General features: G+C 36.3%; 1 long non-coding RNA gene across 1 annotated transcript; it reads right to left on the reverse strand.

The window, feature by feature from the left end:
* Positions 1-229: 229 nt before the first annotated feature.
* Positions 230-5,395, reverse strand: LOC141652121 (uncharacterized). The gene is made up of 6 exons (XR_012546979.1): positions 5,053-5,395; positions 4,466-4,568; positions 4,212-4,354; positions 3,370-3,483; positions 1,863-1,915; positions 230-667 (listed from the first exon to the last, which is right to left on the reverse strand). It is a non-coding gene; the product is annotated as an uncharacterized LOC141652121 (long non-coding RNA).
* Positions 5,396-6,782: the final 1,387 nt, after the last annotated feature.

The following is a 6,782-nucleotide window of genomic DNA, read 5'->3' on the forward strand; positions in this document are numbered from 1 at the left end:
GAACTTTACTTTTTCAGTACTAAACTTATAAAATTTTAACTTTTTGTGAATTATTAGTGCTTTTATTCATTTTGTACTCGAGTAATATAAACCTCATATTGCCTAGCTTTTTATTATAACTAGTTGTTGCACCGCGCCCTACCGGGCGCGGTGCCCCAATTTGGTAAAATTCTAAGCAGAAGTAAGTCGGGAGAAACCAACTGTCTTGACGGGGAAAAAATCACGCCATTTCAAACACCCAAATTGATGCATTAACAATGGGTATAGTAGGCAAAATACGAAGGAAGCAAATTCCTAAGCATGTGATATGCTCGTTACGTAGCTTATAAATAAGGCGAACGAGCATATAACACCTAAACGGCAACCAATGATAAACCAAAGATCATTTACAACATTAATTCATAATTTTATCTCTCTATCACAAAAACCGTCCTTATGGTCCCACCAGCAGTCCAGTATCTTTAACCTCCGACAAATGTGTTTCAGCTGGCTAACATTGTAGTTGTAGCAAAATTTAGTGTCCATGCTATTACACCTTAGACAGCCATGGGAGAATCTTGTCTGGCTTCTTAAGCTCTTTCTTCGTCTCATTTGATTTCTAATCATCCATGGCGTCTATCTCGGAATCATTTGGCTTATTTTCCGTCGATTCTCCTTCTGTTAATAACTGAAATTCAGAAGTTTTACATGTCACCAATGTTATACGGAGTAACACAAGTTTATCGTCAATTATGTTTACTTCTTGATTCTCAACATTCAGAGTCATACGCTCGTACTTGTGTCAGGTGTGTGCCATGCGAATCAAGAACATGACATGGAATTACACATAATCAATCAACCCAAAGTATAAATTGAACAATATCATCAAAAATTATACGCATTCAATAGACTACACAGCATAAGAAGGAAGTTATCGTACATGTAAAACGTTCTTAAATGAGATGTCATTATAAATTATTATGCCCACTTTAATCTCTCATTATTGACCTAAAGTTTAATTTTCCTATACTCCACATTTCTAATCAAATTTTCCTATACTCCACATTTCTAATCAATCAGAAAGTAAGAAACACACTACTCTTGTGGTTTATGGTAAGAATAAGGTGTTTAAGACATATGAACATGATGAAGTGGCCAGTACCTATCATTTCGCAATACTAAGAGCAGCTTGTCGGCCCAAAGTAAAGGAAAGAGGGGAAAGTTGAAAGGAACTCATCGTACAAGAGGATGAGAAGAATATGTATGGCTCAAGATGACGCAGCAGATGAGTAATAGAGAGAAATGCATGGCTCAGAACTCAAAAGGGGGTTATCTGGTGAAGGGCAAAACGACAATAAACTACTGTAAGATTAAGTATTAGGCTGTTGACGGAATGCCTAAGATGTAGTCTCATAAATTATATCGGAGGAAGTCATGGAAGTAATGACTGACATATGTCAAATGAATTTTCATGTGGAAATTCGAAGGTTTATTCATAGGCAGGGATTTTTTTTTTAATTATTTCCAATTCCACAAACCATACCTATGACTTCAAGCTCTCCTCAGCAGATTTATCTAATCAATCTCAATCTATGTTCGTCATTAAGCATTCCCATGAATCTAATCAATCCCATATATATATCTATCACCAAACATAGCATTGCAAAGCATTGATGGCGTTCTTTTTATAGACGACACAGCTACATTTAAAGACTGTCGAAACAGGTAGCATTATATCTGTCAGCCCCATCAATATAAAATTTCTTGCGTTTATAATATCAGCAATTTCTCAACGCAACTTTAAATTTGCCATTGCATTTCATCATCCAACAATAATTCTTCCCAATTTGACAGATATGTCCGTCAAGAAAAGAGATTTTCACCTGTACGGAAGAGTAGAGTCAAGGAAAGCTTCGTTAATTTGACCTCCAAGAAGCTGTAGATAGAAGAACAAACATTAACAAATAATGAAATAAACCATTAGACAAGTCAAACAAAACCCAGTAACCGGGGCAATACGGCAGCAAATACTATAGCATATAACAAGGCCCAACTGGCCAACTTTAGAGGCCAAGGGAGAAGGCCAAAAGGTATAGTGAATTAGTGACCGAAAAAAGATATGAAGCAAAACAAGGGACAAATACTGAGCTTGAAACTGAAACAAATATGGACAACAGTCATCTCAATACAATGCTTATGCAGCATTATAAACACAATCAGAGTAGCACTAAATTGTCTTGTTCTTTATGCTTGATGATTAGCATGCAAAGAAGAGAAGAACATGTACTCTCATATTCCACGATGTGCAGGAAGTTCAGGAATGAGCACTAACCAGTTAGGCTACTCAACTTGCCATCAAAATTATGGTTATTAGGACAGTTAACGGGGTGGAAACCTAGACTATAGCCTTGGACACACTGTAAAAAGAAGCATAGGAAACCATCTATAGGAAAAGAAGGTGTTAGGACTCAAACTGCAATTATATCAAGGCATACCGGCATGGTATAGAAAACTCAAAAAGTAGTGAACGGCGAGGGCGTCATTAAAATTTTTTTGGATACAGTCACATTTTGGAATTTCATGTTGCCATTATGTTAGGGTTTCAAGACGCCATTGCTTGTGAAAAGAGAGAACATCAACTACAAACATGAAAACTCAAACTCGTATTTCTAGATCGTCTCAAGATGTGAACAACCAACACATTCGGTAAATTTTTCAAATTCAGGCTGTGACCCATTCTGCTACATTTCCCTCTAAACCAATTAAACAACCTCGCCAATAGATCAAACTAACCAACATCTAGAAATCAACTACAAATAACCATCTTGACAAGAAAATGTGACAAACAGCAGTTTGACATGCAATATAACTAAAATAGGGACAAAGGAGACATAAGCATAATGGAATCCGATGACCTATTGAAATGTAAATAATCAAATTAAAAGCATTTCATCTTGCTTAAGACCGTCTTCACTCAAGACACCTCACAATCTCCTTTAATTTTCCACATCTATTTTGATTGCGTATGAGAATCGCCTTAAGTCAAGAAGGTCTTAAACAAGAAAAGGTAAATAAAAAGATAAGAACAAAAAAATATCAGTAGACTAAAAAAAGCCCACCTTTTGAATAAAATCAACACCGAATTTCTAACAACTATGTCCAAATCCCCATTTCTTAATCGTTAATGTTGTATTTCTTTGTTAAACATGGAAGATAAACACTCTTATGATTTTTTTTTTGGTAAAACCCCAGAAAACCCAACAAAGCTTTGATTCCTTTCATTTCATAATTATTGTTCATTTGCTATTTGGAAACGCGTAACATGTTTCCTTCGGTAAAAAATATCAATGTGACCTATAAATATATACGAGAAAGAGACAAGTGTTTTACTTGAAATAGATGTGATCACTTTCTATGACATTGCCTAAGTTGGTGCCCAGATGTTCAATTAAAAGATTTGAACTTTTTGAAGTTGCTTGCTGGATTGGAGTTGTGAGGGGACACCTGAGAAATAAATAACGTCTATTATCACAGGTGAAACAAATAAGTACGACAAAGACACTACATGAGAATCTAAAACGATTCTATTATCACATCAAGGTAGAACAACACTTTTTGTAACCATCTCATTGAGTCACAATTAGTCAGCAGAGTGGTAGAAAAGAAAAGACAGCCATAGCTGCTCACGAAGTTGACCTACCTCAAACATATAAAGAGAGTGTTTACGCGTCCTTTAAGCCCCCAGGCTAAAAAACAAGAAAAGGTAGAGAGGCCCCTTCCGTCTTAATCGCCTTTTACTATAGAGTCGTAAAAAAACTTTAGAGATAGCAACATTGCATTTTATCAGAATCAGTCAGTACTAACCACAACTCAGCTATGAATTGGAATGGCTAGACTTTCTGAACCTTGGAAGCTTTAGTTTATAAGCGGGCTCTTTTGCATCATAAAATAGTTATACTAAATACCTCAAATTATGGAACACTGATGTGAAATGTCGCCACAGCTCTAGATAAGGGGTTTCTATGATAAGGTTTGAAAAAAAGTAGATATTTGCAGAGGCATTAGGCGCGTTTACTATTAACTATTGAAAACTCTTCCTCTAAGCAAATTAATTGAGCAAAACCTATTTCTAATCTCTTAATAGTGCCACATAGTTGCAACTTGCAAGTACCAGAAGCAACAATCAATTAAACGCAAATCTGATCAATGATTAGAAGGCGAGATACACATACCACCCTGCAAAGGACCAAGACATTTAGACAAGGAGTGCCATGTTTTCACCACTGTTATAACACAACTTCTGTTCGGCATCTTCTTTACTTATTTTGCGACAGTTCTTTATATTGTGCCCACGCTGTCGACAATACAAGCATATCTGTCCAAACACAAAAAGGTGAATTGAGATTTATAGTAATTTGGGATATGCAATTTCACATGTATTTCAGTATTACTCAAATAAATGTGTCATCCAACTAAGATTTAGTACCTCTGTAATCATACACTCTCAAAGCTCAAAGCGTCTTTCAACGCTGCATACCCATTAGCAAGACGGAAAGCGGCAATTCCAGGCTTATTATGGCGAATTAAAGCTGCAAGCCACCACATGCATCACTGTAAATATTGTACCCATGAAAAGAAAGCACAGAAGCCATAATTTTACTTAATGTATCACTATAAGAAGAAACAGCAGCATACTCACATCGGAGCAAGCGCCTGTGTACGAACATTAATATGAGGGTATGAAGTAAAGTTGGTTAGAAACTTAAATTGGAAATATAGCCCGAACAATTGCCCAAACTAATCATAATTTGGGAACATGGGTACTTGCTAAAGCCCCAAAATAAATTTTCAATTTGCCCAATTATTGCATGCAATCAATTTAAACCTTATAAAATGCCAGATCATTGCACGAAATCAATTTAAACCCAGAAGTAACGAAACCCTAAAATAATTTAAATTAACCCACAATCATTAATCCATCTCAATAGCTAACATTTAGGAAGATAAAAGTAATATGAATATGCTTTACAAATAGGATAGGAAGAGAAAAGAGAGGAATCAAGGGCAATTCACCTGTGATTGATCTAGAAATTAACTGCCTTTACAACACCTGCAGACCACCACCATTGCTGCGAAGAGGAGTGATTTATCGTCTCAAGAATTGGTACGGATTGTGGAATTCTGGAGCGATGAATTGGTACCGATTATGGAATTCTGGAGCGATGAATTGGTTAATTTATGATCCGTAAATTGGAAGGAGATCAAAAAAGGGGAGAGAGAGGGAGGCAGAGATGAAAAGAACAGTAAAGAGGAATATGATACAGAGGGACAAAGGAAAGAGTGAGAACGAACAGGAAAGAGGAATGAAGGGAAGAGGTAAGTGGTATAGTGAGAGGTAGGGGCAAAATGGGAAGAAATCACCAAAATTACTGTACTGGGAACAGTAACTTAGGTTTGGGTTTTTTAAAGAGTGTAGATAATAACAAAGTGTGCGTATACCTGAAGTGTGTACATTAAATTGATAAATAGATGGTTTATGCTGGAGCAAACCCAACAATAAGGACCTAAAATAAGCAACAATGTAGCTTTAAGGACCCCAAATTTGATAGTGTAGCTATAAGGACCTCGCAAACGGTTCTGTTAAACTTTCACCAAATTTTCTTTTATTTCATTGACTTTTTGTATTTAAAACTAATACGCTTGCAAATGTAGAATACATATATGCTTGAATACTTCTATTTGTCCAATTTGTGTTTACCTCCACCATCTTTTTCAAACATAATACTCCATAGTCCATACTAATTAACAATTCCTTCTTGCATCTCTCTTTTTAAATAGGTCAATTGAGTCGAATTTGAGTCAGGCCAACTTGGGTTAGGTTTGTAAGAATTCAGGTCGTGTTCGGTCATTTAGAATTCCGGTCATTTTCGGACAACTATTATCAAGGTTTTTTATGGATAGTAATCAATTTGCAACATAAACATAGGGGGCCAGGTTATATTTGGTCGGGTAAATTCGGGTCTCAGCTCAGATTCGAGTCCTCGATGAGGGCACATGTCGGGTACGGGTTCATTTATTTGGGCGGGTCAGTCTGACCGGAATATTTTGTCAGGTCTACTTTCTACCCAAGTTTTTCAATAAAATCGTTTACAAATTCTCATTTAAGACGGATATATCCGTCTAAAAGTTAAAACGAGTCAAATTTTACATATAAGACAAAAATATAATGCATTGAGAAAATATTAAAAATACCAGGTTACAAAAAGTAAGATTTTGCTAGCTACAGGTCGGGCCGTGTTTACCTATAATTAAGTCAGTTTGGATCGGATTAATTTCGATTTTCTGACATCGGGTCGGGCTGTGTTATTTCGAGTTCGGGTCATTTTCGGGCGAGTTATTATCATTATTTATCAAGTTATTCATGGGTACTAATTAGTTTGTAACAATAAACATTTGGATCGGATTATAATGGGTCGGGTCATTCGGGTCAGTCATTTTTGTCATGCCACTTATTTGTATATATGGGAGAAACCTTTTGCTTATTGCTCGGTCTTAAGTTTTAGACGGATATACTCGTCTTAAATGAGAATCCGTGAACGATATTTATTGAAAAAGACTTGGCTAGAAAGTAGTCCTGACAAAATTGTCTCGACCCGAATGACCCGACCCGCACGAATTGAGGACACGAATCTGAGCTGAGACCCGAATGACCCGACTTGCCTGAATGTTTATTGTTGTGAATTGATTACTAATCCTCAAATAATTTGATATAGTTGATCCGGAAATGATCCGAACTCAAAATA

This window comes from Silene latifolia, chromosome 4 (assembly GCF_048544455.1).
Source record: "Silene latifolia isolate original U9 population chromosome 4, ASM4854445v1, whole genome shotgun sequence".
Classification (NCBI taxonomy): Eukaryota; Viridiplantae; Streptophyta; class Magnoliopsida; order Caryophyllales; family Caryophyllaceae; genus Silene; species Silene latifolia.